The following is a 12,991-nucleotide window of genomic DNA, read 5'->3' as shown; positions in this document are numbered from 1 at the left end:
TATATATTAAGTAGATTATACCTACTGAAGTTCAAAACATCATGCTACCTTAGGCCTCGTCTGTATTAAAAATATTTGCATGGGTATAATTATGCCAACATAGCTATACCCACAAACCTAGCCCTCTCAGTAAACATACAGCACATCTGTAATGGTAATTTGCATCACAGTAACATAAAGAGTTCTCGTATACAGTAGCTGATGACTCTGATGAAGAATCATGCAGACACAGTTCTAGCAAACAGAAAAGCAAACTATTAGGGGTTGGAGTACATTAGTGGTCTTGAGGATATACCTGCTAATAGGTTTCGAAAGATAACTAGAAAGACATCAGCAATTAGTATTTACTCATTTCTTGTTTTTGCCAGAAGTGTTATAAAGTAGGACAAAAAGATAATCATTTCACTGATTCCACAACGAGGAAACCATGTTACCTCTCCAGCCCTTTCCCAGGAAAAGAGGGTCTCAAAGTATTAACGATTCCCCAGGGTGGGTTAGGTGATGTGCAGTGACACACAGTGTTTAAATTATGTCTTGGCTTCATCAGTGTAAGTAGTGTGGCCATTAATGTTGTGTAATTTTGAGAGATGCTGTCCTTCAAATGTCCTGAAAATGTGAGGAAAATGAATCTACTTCGTATTTCAAGTCTAAATCTGTTTGCAAACTAAAAGAATAATTTATATATCGACATACATTTACCCATGTGATTTTAAATAAAAACTGCAACTAGTTTTTTAAAACATAAGCTTTCTTCAAAAGAGCATTATGACCACAAAATCCATAATATAATATTCTGTCAGAAAGGACTCTTAAAAAGAGAAGATGAAGGGAAGCTAAAAAAAAAACCATTATGTTCTCCAGTATTAATCTCCAGTCATCTCCATTTCTCAGGCCAATTTATAATATACTCATGGTAGGAGTATCAATATTGGATGAGATGTCTGCCTTCCTGATTTACTTACTGCTGGTAAAATAGCAGTGATTAATATTAATGATGTACTGCTTAGATTTATTAGAAAACATGAAGGAAAAGTAAACTCGGAAAAAAAGTCTTTACAAAAATAACAGGGGCACCAAAAACAAGGCTATGTGTCCATTAAATCATTCATCACACCACTGTTGGGAATGCAGTCTTTTAAAATAGTAACGGGAACAGGATCTAGCAAATGAAATGAGAGTCTGATCCTACTCGGAGTCACAAACATTGACTTCACTGTGAGAAGGATATCGCCTATGAAACACATTTGATGACATTTATGGCACAAGTCAATTTATTACTGTTATTATTAAAAAAGATGCATTCACAAGGGTAATTGTTTGGTTTCATCACTCCTGGTATTATATTTTGGTATGAGCATTGGTATTGCATGCCCCACCGCAGAATGGGTAGAACAAATATTTTAGGGACCTAGAAGAATTCTGAGAGGAAGGACTCAGAAATATTTATGTATTTTATACTTATGCTTAAAAATTTCATCTCTGAACTTGGAATACAACATAAAAAGAGACCAATAAACTCTTTTCATAAGCACTACCTTAATTAAAAATTGAATACATTTCTGCTTTTATAACCTTGCTCTTCAATATTACAGCATCACTTTGTTAATGTATGTTCATGTGTACTTATGCATACATAGACGCAATATTACACTTCTCAGCAGAGCATTTACGCAAATTTTAGGTTAAACACAACTAACAACAATCTTCCTTGTTAGAAAATGGTAATAATTATTATAAATCAAATTTTATTCCCAGACGTGTAAACCAGGAGTAATCCATTGCATTAAGTGGAATTAAACTGTAGAAAACCAATCTGAGATCAAAGGTAACTATGATCCTAATTGCTATAGGTGCTAATCTAAATATATTAAGAATGTGGTTATGCATTCTATCCTTATGTATCCAAATAAGGCTGGATCACCATCTTTCTTCTTCTTTTTCATGGAGCTCTTTAGAATACAATACTTTTGTACTACATTTTCCAGAAGTTATACTAGCAGAAGCAGACAGTCAAATTAAATATAACACTCTTCTCCTCCATCACCTCAACATAAAAGTTACGCTTCAAAAGTCAGATGGCAAGAAGTAACTATGCAGTTGGAGGTAACACCATGTGTGTTGTTATTCAGAATTAAAATTAGGAACTTTTTCTTAACTTTGGTGCTTGGAATTTATTCAATTTTTGGATTATTATGCTGGCAAGTACAGAATATTAGTTTCACTTACTGGAGCATACATGTTGGCAAGAATGGTGCATAGATTTACATTTTAAAGGTTTTTAGGGAAATTGTCTCCCCTGGGGACATACTTCATAACTGTTATTATTGCTATTGGAGGTTACACATGTGCGTAGAAGAGAAAGTATGCCCCGTAAGGTAAAACAAAGTAAAAAAATCATAAAAGGTATGTTAATTATTTATAACTACAAAACAAAATACTTGAAATTATGGCAAATTAAAAGGGCATTTATTTACACACAAACAGGATTGTATAAAACCAGAGGCCTTGCCCGTAGCAAAGAAGTGAAGCCAATAAGTGACAAAGCATATTAACCTTATCATAGATTTTTCAGACACATAATACCTACAAGGAGAGTCTGGTTTTGTCAGATTAAAGCTTTTTTGGTTTTTTTTCCCCAAATGTTGTGTTTTGCCAAAGGTGGCCACATATTTAACAGACCCCCCTCTCAGAAAATCCAATTTTAAGACTTTTTTTGGAAGTGCCTCAAGGGACACAGTCCAGAGCAACATGTGATCTGAGGTACTTCTCAGTGCAACAGTTGTTCCAATATGTGAGAAGACAAGATAATATCTCATAAATAAATTTTGCATTAGAAAAATTGGTAGGTCCTACATGAGATTTCCTTGAGTTTTGAAAAATTTAGAATGGGAAGAACTGGCCTGACTAGCTCAGGAGTTTGTATGCAGCTGATCACGTTAATGCTATGTATTGAAAATGATAGCACCTAAGTGTTGGGATATCAGAACAGTGGTATAAATTTATCTGAAAAAATGTCATGTAATTAACCAGTTTTATAGCCAGGTAAACTACAGTATATTAGATGGGAGGGAGCCATGTTTATAGGAAGAAAAGGAAATATTTCTCTGGCAGGTTGATTTGTTTTCAGAATAAATCCTCTTGAAGATGAATTGGTGAAACTAAAGTAAAGCAGAGCAGTATGTATAGATCAATGTGTCATATGGCTCTGCAGTTTATCACTGTCCACATGGCTTATATGCATGCACTATTTAGCTAATCAGTGTGTCTGAGATCCTGCCCTGTACAGTGTATGATGCAGATTAGCTTTAAGAGAACACGTCATCTTCAATTCTTTGCTTCTGATCCAAACTGTGAAATTGGAGAGATGTTTCTGTTTCAGTGGTTTTCAGAGTTAAAAGCTTAGGAAAAATACAGCTCTGCATTTGTAGTCTCAAGCCTTTTGTTCCCCAAAACAGTCATTATATTACCCATTTTGGATAAACAGTTCCCTACCTGTTGGACCATCAAAATGGTATCTTCCAGTGCCAGACAAGGACCAGCATCAGAGTTGTAGTCTCTGATGAGGATTTACAGATCACTTTGCCGAGTCATTCAGTGTATAGAGAGACCTTGCAAACAATCCTCCTCCATGACCTTCCACAGATACTTTTCCAAAGGGGCTGTTTCCACATGGCTCTGCATGAGCTCTCTCAATTTTAAGTTACTTGTAGAGAAGAGGCCAAAATGTACATCTGTGTCCTTCTTTCACCTTATTTATGATGCAGCTGCACTTTGATTTAGGACTAAAACTATTAGTATTGCTAGTATTATTAACTGCAGTTAATACCATTAATATGTAATTGAGTTGAATATCTGATTATTAGAGACTAGGAATTACCAACACAGTGTTGGTGTCGGTATGGAGATTTTGAGTCTAAAATCCAAACATGCCAAGTACATATCCCTCTGCCTCGGAACTTGAAAACTACATATTGCTCATTCACACCAGGCCAGTCATTTTGCAGACGGCAGGTCACATCTCCAAAGGAAATAGCTCTGCTCTCTTGAAGAGGCTACCCAGGAAAAAGGCTTTATTAGCCATTATCCCTGTCATCCTATACCAATGCTATTTTGTCTAGCAAGATCAGCACCTATAAAAACAGAAGAGTCGGGGGAACCTTTCCCATGTTGAGAATATCTCTTATTCAGTGAGCTGGATGAAGGGAGGAAATTTCTGGTGCTTTATGCTACAGACTGTTGGCCCAGATGTGAATGAGCATGTCTGTAACTGGCCGAGTTTTTAAGGTCTCAGGCAGGTTCACTGCTGTAAAAAGCCTTACAATTTGCTTTGATTGGTGCCGGACCTGCCTTCCTCTGTATGTGCTTGGCTGTTGTAAAGGAGTTCACCGTTCCTACATGCCGCCAAGAAAGAACTAAGAAAAACTGAAAAAATGCAGTGAGGAAAGAGGTTTGAACTGACTAAGACTTAAAAAGGTTGGCATTTCTGGAATAAGCCCATTTATACAAGTATCTTACAACTGAAAGGTCCATTTTACTTCATTCTTAAATAGGAATTTAGTACTAAGTGACAATCACTTTAGCAAATGAAACGAATATAAATGTAGTTCAACTGTACACTCACCAACATTAAAAAAGCTGTGTTAGAGCAGGAAGCTGATTCAGTAAATCCCTTTTTTTCTGTTAAAGTGCACTTCGGTTTAGGTCAGCTGCTTCTCTTATAGATAAGGGTTCCTTCTCACAGTGGTATTGCCAAGAGGAGCTCTTAAAGACTTTGACATGAAATGTGAAAATTTGCCCTTAGCTGTTCAGTAAGTGTGAGAAACTTCCATCATAAGTAAAAATAAGAATGAATATTCCATATAAAAACACACAACTGCAGTAAGCTGAACCCCTCACTTTCAGCAGTAAAATGATTGCCCATCTGTACTCACAACTTTGTATGCAGAAAACAGTTCATTTTCTAGCTAAATGGTGTTGCCACTGTCATTGGCTAAGTCTCCAATTTTTTTTCTCCAACCTTTTAAAGATTCATACAGTGTGCAGAGCACAGGACGAGATCTCAAGGCACTCATAAACTTCCTCCAGTTTTCTGGCTTGAGCCAACATCAAGTCTACAGCCAGTCAGAATCTCAAAATGTGTTATGCAAAGACAGGCTCAGATGAGCTGCAATTTTTTTTTTTCATCATATGGTTGCCTTTTAATTTTTGTTGCCAAGGGGACAAACCAAGAGGAAATGGATTTAACAACTGCAAAGTGATGAATTTTAAAGCTGCTGTTAATAATATTTAAACTCTGAATCTAATTTGTATGCAGGAGGAATGAAGAATAATAATGTCATTTCAGAAAATAAACAAAACCAACTAAACAAAAATCACCCTTTCACTCCCATGCTCTTCTCTCTCATGTCCATATCATTTGAGAACTTTGAAACCACAACTCTAATTGCTCAAACAACTACAGAAACACAGGAAGGTAAAGGGCACAAAAACATTGAACTTGTATCTCACAACCCTGTATTACCTCAACATACACAGATGTTCTTGAACATGAAGAAGGTCCAAAATGCACATCTGGTTTGTAAAATGCTACTCTAACTGCAGAAAGGAGCTGCTGCAGAAAGCAAGAGAGACATTTCTACACCTCCCCCTCCCCCTTGAGTGTTTTTCAATAGGAAAGACTTGACAAGAGAGACAGGAGGGAAGCCGGCAGCAGGAGAAAAACCCATGTGGTTTTTAGGACTGCTCTTTGCATAAACTAGCTGAAACTAGCTGTATGTAAACTTAGACCACTAGTTTGCATACAAACCCCTGCTCCGCAGTGCAGAGCCCATCATCCCACTCATGTGGCTACAATCAGCCTTTCTCCTTCCCTCTTCCAGGTTACTCTGTGTGTTCTCCTTTTCTGGGACCTAATGCATGACAACTTGCGTGGACTTCACTACAGGAACATTGCTGGTGCCTTCATACATCTGTTCCTGCAAAGTCACCCTCACTGCAGATGTCTTCTGCAGAAGCTTTTTCTAATACTGCCACTGTCCGTTCCTCTGTAGTGAAATAAACATTGGACCTAAGTATTGAAACTCTCCTCAGAAAAGTTAGAGAGAAAAAGTTCTTACAGAATTTACTCAAGCTGGAGAGATTAAAAAGCCTTTCTCCAGATCTCTGTAAGTACCTAGAAAAAGCTACCTGTAATGTTACACCCAACACTCAGCACCATCCAAGTCTGCTGCCCAGGTCTTCACACCTTGAGATCCATCAGCATTACATTTGTGACAGTGAGTTTACCTAGATGACCCCATCTTTGTTTCCTGATATACTTTTGGTCTACCCTCAGCTAAGCCATGCTAGAATTCATAAACCAGACATTTTTCTATCTGATTTTGAGGGCTGTACCCAGACTCCTCTGTTAGGAGATACCTTCCTGCCCAGGTACCACAATGACCAAAGGGCATCCTGCTTCCTCACTGTATTTAAGGAAGAATTTAGCACTCAGATGAATGAATTGAGATCCCTCTTGAAAGGGATTTAAACTAACATTTCTTGCAAAAATAGCCTAGGCTATCCTAGCTGATGGTGTGCTGAGTTGGGCACAGTCCCTGCATTTGACACCGAGACTATTCCATCTCACAGTCCTCATACATGGCATTATGGATGTTTAAAAACAGAAGTCTTTAACCTAACTCACTCGAGGAATGTCGTAGTAGTGTCCTTGACAAAGGGAGGAAGGAAAATTGAATCAGGGTCTGTTACGCTCCATCTGGAGAGTCTACCCACCAAACTATTCTGTGGGTATGTGGACATGTCTACTCCACATGAAAAGGAGCAAGCTTCCGTTTCAGGTATCAACTAGCCAGAGACCTTCATGATCCATAAACCTCACACAACAGGAAATGCCTCAGTATGAGGAGGGAGAAAGATTTGGGTACCCTTGCCCATGTTCTTCCTTGCTAAGGTAGCTTTTGACCCAGCATCATTTCGACAACAAATGCTCTCTGCCCATATCTCAGTACTTCCATCAAGGCCCTGAAAGCCTTAGCAAGGAGTAGGCATCTAATATATTTGCAAGCATGTACCAAGCTGGACTAATCACATTTTCTTTGGATCCAGGTCCAGATTCATTACCTTCTACTTTTTGTCTCAGGAAAACATCCAAACAGGTCTCTTACTTCATATAACGCTCTCAACTTCAGGAACATCTTTATTTGAATCATTTTGTATGAATTCTAAAGAAAATGCTCAAAATACTTTGAACAGGCAAATTCATCTTCTGAACAGTGTAATAAGACTTACTTTGCCTCTGCACTTTTATTCAGGAACAGTATGTTCATACCCAGTTATAAACAGTTTTGAGAAAAAAAATATATATATACCAGTTTTGCCTTCTGACTTTCAGCTGCCTCAAGCTTTCATTAAGCCATAAGCATCAACAGTCTGATAGGGGAGTGTGTACCAAGTACTGCAGCGACAGTCATGCATTGCTTACAAGGGTATTTTCCTTACAAGTGTGGCAGGGGATAAGTGATTTTTCAACCTTGATAGGAGATATGAGAAATCAAATTTTCTGTGGGAACATAAATGCCTTGTAACCCAGAGGTACTGAAGACACTCGTTAAGACCAGGGGGGAATTGCAAACTCTAGAAATTAGGGAATTTGAACATCTGTTAAAACTCAATAACCATTTCTCCAATGAGTGAAATAATAAATCTGATAGATTTTCAGCATAGAAGCTTGGAGAGAATCAACAAAAGAGATTTATACTTTAAATTAATTTGGCAGATGGCTCAAAAAAGGGTTTCTTAATTTCTCTTCAAAATTGTAAATAAATCAGTTGAACACCCAAGAGAAAGTAAGAGAAATTTAAGGACTACATTTACCAAGTGTCAGATTAAGAGAGAGGCATATAGTGTAATCGAGTATCCGTCACTGTAACTTGCTGAACCTATTACAAGCTCATAAAGCAGGAAAGGTGTCAGGTCCCTAGTAGTTTCTCTGCAGAATTGGTCCCCAGGGTGGTTCAAGCTGCTGCTGGGACCAGTGCTGTCTTCTTGTTGCTACCTAGCACTTCAGATACGCCTACGTGGCATGATGCACTGCTGTGCAGAGATAGACAACCTAGCTTCAGGTGTTCAGAGATGGCTTAGGAACACTAGATCCACATTAATGCAGTACTTTGACTCAGCTAATTAGTTCTGGGCAACAGATCATTTTAGCCCAGGTGGACACTGTGCTAATGTAACCATCCTGCTCCTGGTACCCATGTGGCTGCATCATGTAGACACACGTAATTATCAAATATACACTACAGGGAATGAAAAATTCACAATGCATGTAGACGATTACCATACCATCACTGTTTCACAATACAATAAAATACAAGCAATGTTTTTAGTGAAAATGATTGAAATTGAAGATGTACAAATTAGTAGACTGGTGCAGCATCAAACGTTTTTCCCCAACAGATGCCATAATAGCTGCTACAGTCTTTGCTTACAGGAAGCCAACACTGATTGAGGGACACTGTAGAACAGAAAATGGGACAAAGAGGGAAAATGGGAAACAAATGTTCATTGTCTCTTCCACTACAAGTACTAGGATATCTCAAATTAAATTAGAAGTTACTAATTGAAACAGAAGGCGATAATACTTTGTGCAACATGCGGAGCTCCTTGCCACAGGACAGAAGTTTTCATGGGATCAATACAAGTTTAGGAAAAACTATAGAAGAAAACCTATTAGAAACTTAAATATGAAGACATGAAAAACAATGAGACATAGAGAAAATATTCATTACATTTGTGATCATAATTTTCTCACACTCTTCATTAGCAACAGTCAGATAGTGCCTGGATGCCTTACGGTGTGCCTGGATGCCTTACTGGAAGAAGTGCTGTAGCTAACTAGAAAGTATATTCTGTTAAAAAAAGATACCAATAATCTTCGCAAAAGAAATCACTATGTAAAATCATAGAATTATGGAATGGTTTGGTTTGGAAGGGACCGTTAAAGATCATCTAGTCCAACTCACCTGCCATGGGCAGGGACATCTTGCACTAGATCACGTTGCTCAAAGCCCTGTCGAACCTGACCTTGAACACTTCCAATGATGGGGCATTCACAGCTTCTCTGGGCAACCTGTTCCAGTGTCTCACCATCCTCATCGTAAAGACTTTCTTTCTTATGTCCAATCTAAACTTAGCCTCTATTAGTTTAAAACTGTTGCCCCTTGTCCTGTCACTATAGGCCCTGGTAAAGAGTCTCTCCATCTTTCTCATAAACCTCACTTTAAGTACTGGAAGGCCACAATGAGAGCCTTCTCTTCTCCAGGCTGAACAAGCCCAACTCTCTCAGCCTTTCTTCACAGGAGAGGTGTTCCAGCCCTCTGATCAATTTTGTGGCTCTTCTCTGGACCAGCTCTAACAGATCTAAAATCCAGTGCCTCAGACTACAGAGAAAGTTAGGCTGGCTTGCCTAAGGTTATCTTCATGGTCACAGTGTCAGTGAATTGACAAGTTCATGCTGGAACTCTTGTTTTGTTTAGTCCTTCAAAGGTGGGTGTCAAGTCTACTGTCGTAAAGCATGTGGTAGATTTGACCATCGGTGGCAAAATTTTACAATACATAAGGCATATGATGGAAAATTTAGTCATATAGGCATTTAAGTGTGATACCTAATTATATGAAAAGTTTCTAAAAGCATCTATAATAACTTACCAGTATCCTCACCTTTGTCTCCTTTTACAAAGAGCAAGCTCTATCACAATATTCTCACAGTTAGAAAATAAAAAGTAAGCTCTAAGCCTGTTTAGGAGCACTAAATTCTCATTTTCAAACATTTAGGGTTTCTAGTTACAGCAGCACTTCCGTAATATCGTACATAAATTCACTATTTGCAGCCTTGAATGTCAGTTTATATTTTCCATTATCACAGCCCTAGGGATTATTGAATGATATGCAAGGATTATTTTGTATTGAAAAACATAAAAATAATGTAATTCTCATAAATTAACACTGCAGAAGAACTATGTTTTTTAACTAATATTTGTGCAATACTCAGTTGGAGGGCTCCAACTAAAAGCTGCTTTTCATATTGTTACTATCTATAGTAACAATAAATTAGTCTTTTACATACCTTTTCAAATACTCTTTTAAATATTTTTAAAATAATAACTATTTATTATAAATGAGTTTATATTCCTAATGCCTTGCTCTAATGCCACACTGAGAACATGTCATGTCAATATGGTTAGATTGGGCCAGATTGTTTGTGATTTGTTGTAGTTTTAAAAAGCTACAGATGAGGAAAGGGAAAGCATTTAACATGGTTATTGGTCAGCAGCTTCTCTGAGCAAACTATAGTAAGCCATGTATCCTTATAATGACTGAAGCATAAAAGGATTTATCTAATGTAATTCTGACATTTAATTTAGAAAGAATATAAGATCTTCACATGTACAAAATATCCTCATGTCCAAAGCTACTGGAAATCATGACATCTGTCAGTATTTCCACCTCCCAAATTAAGCGTTTAATCACTTATCAAGACTACAGCTCCTCCATCTCAAACTTCATCTTTTCTTACTGTTTTGGTAAAGTCCAAAACTTGAGATAAAAAATATAATCGCGTTTAAGAAGTGTGTAGAACTGTAGTTCCTGTCTGACTGCAGGTAAAACATGAATCAACCATATCAAGGGTTGCTCTGTTCAGCCTAGCATAGTCCTATAATGCGTTATGTTGGTGTTTTGCACATCTTGTTAATGAAGTAGATTTAATGATGAGCACAGACAGAAATCAAGCAACAGCTGCTCTACATACCCTGCAACTTTCATTATTAAATGGGCTATTCCACAGAACATTTCAAAGATCCTTTGAAAGACAAAGCATACAAATTTGTTATTAAATCTCAGAGGATCTTATTTCTTTGTCTGTTTTTCTCCATTCCTGAACTGGCACAGTACCCATTGTGTCTCCCTCCTTTGGCCAAGATAAAAATATTGCTCTGCAATCAGGAAACTCAACCAAAATTAGAGAGAACATTCCCAACATTGCACTTTTTGTGAAATGTGACTTGAAATCTACCAATGAAACTTTATTTCAAAGGTGGTATCTTAGCATACCTTTTTCTTCCTCAGGTTTTGAAGAAAAAATATCTAAAATACAGCAAAAATAATCTTTTAGAAGGTTACAGACTGATGTTTGAAAAAAGACCAACATAACCTCCTTCATGTCTTAAATGGCTGAGGACACATGCCATTGGAAATTCTATTACATTTAAAAGTTCTTGTTTGTTTGTCTTTTTGTGTTTTAAAGACATGATTTGTGAAGAGCCATAATTCATATGTACTGTTCCCTGCCCATTTTAGCATGTTCATTTCTAACAGGATTCCATGCCATTTCATGATGTGCTTGGCCAGCTATAAATTAAAAAATCCTCCAAGAAGTGTCAAAATAACTTCAATCAGAGGTGATTGCAGGAGAGAGTTGGGTGTCTTTCTGTCCTCATGCAGATGCTGTGTTGCAGGATGTCAGTCCTGTCAGAGTGAGGATACAGCAGTTCTGAGGTAATACTAGGGCTATTTAAACTCTGACTCAGAAAACCTGTCCCTGCCATTAAATTTGTGTTCTGTTCCTTCTATGTCATTGCAATGGCATTTGTTTAGTGCCAAATAAGCCTGTAGCATCCCTTTCAATGCATGACTAGGGTGCGCTAAAAAAACAACCGAAATTGGTTGATATACCAACCAACGAAAATACCAATCAAAATACTTAAATTGCAACCCTGGTGATGGTATATGTCATAACAATGAAAATGCAGTTCCTGAAAATGTATTCCATTATTAGCAAGATATGAGCACAATAGCATAGGTTGTTTTAATGCAAAAAAAAGGAAAAGTAAAATAAGTACTTGCAGGGAGTGATGTTTTCTTATACCACAACTAAACAAGCTTGTAATTTTTTACCTTGAATATCACACATAATAGTTAAAAATATTATTATACCAGTAGATGTCAGTACAATCATTGAACTCAACTACAATATAACAGAGTGTAGTCTTCATATTCACTGCTGCAGACAAATGAAAGTATACTGATGAAAGTTAGTATATCATGAAAAACTTAGTCTGACAGTTTTGGAACAGATTGAGTCTGTACTTTTTAAATGGATTCATTTATAGCATCAAGAGCTTGAAGAGGTTTTCCATCCTAAAACTTTCAAAGGTATTTTCTAGGCATCTTCTTTACTTGCTGAACAGCAATTCTATTTTTCCATTTTCTTTCCAAAACCATTTGTTTGTACATTGATAAATTCATAGTGTTAACAGCAATAGGTATTGGGACTTGGCTTTTTCCAGCCAGAACCTGGGATTAGAAATCCATCCAAAGGCATGGCTACAACTTATCAAAGATAACTGTAGTTTTCTCTGACCTTTCCAGGATGAGGCCAGAGCTGAGAGGACTACAACTCATGTTCCATTAAGCCCATATTACAAAATTTTCCTCTGACTTTCAAGGGGATGGGGAACTTTGAACAAAGCTTGAGGTAGTCAATAGGAAGAGACCCTGGAATTGATTAACCCTCAAAGTAAAGAGGAGGTAGGAATGGCATGATAATAGCCTTACCAAGTGGAGAACTAGACTGTTTCTACATCATATCCCTCCATAGGGGCATGGCAAACTCCCATTTATCAGCTCTGGTTTGGAAAGATTGTTTTCCCACAGTATTGTCATACTATTTCACCTCCTGTCATTCGCTTTTTAATGTTTTGCTCCTTGGGTTGAAATCCTGACTAATCCCTGTCCTCCAGGAATCCCAAAGAGCTGCAGAATTAACACCATGAGTACCACCAAAAATCTGTATTTGGGGCAGTATACCATACTCACCCCACCAATTCTGATAGTCTAATAGCTACAACAGCATACCACACAAAGAAGGTTTCTTCTCCTAGATATACAGTGCATACACATTTGATGATACATGACCCTGCTGTTTGAA

Source organism: Nipponia nippon, unplaced genomic scaffold (assembly GCF_047370975.1).
Source record: "Nipponia nippon isolate SJK-2023a ecotype South Korea unplaced genomic scaffold, ASM4737097v1 scaffold_8, whole genome shotgun sequence".
Lineage (NCBI taxonomy): Eukaryota > Metazoa > Chordata > Aves > Pelecaniformes > Threskiornithidae > Nipponia > Nipponia nippon.
This window is presented reverse-complemented; position numbering follows the sequence as displayed.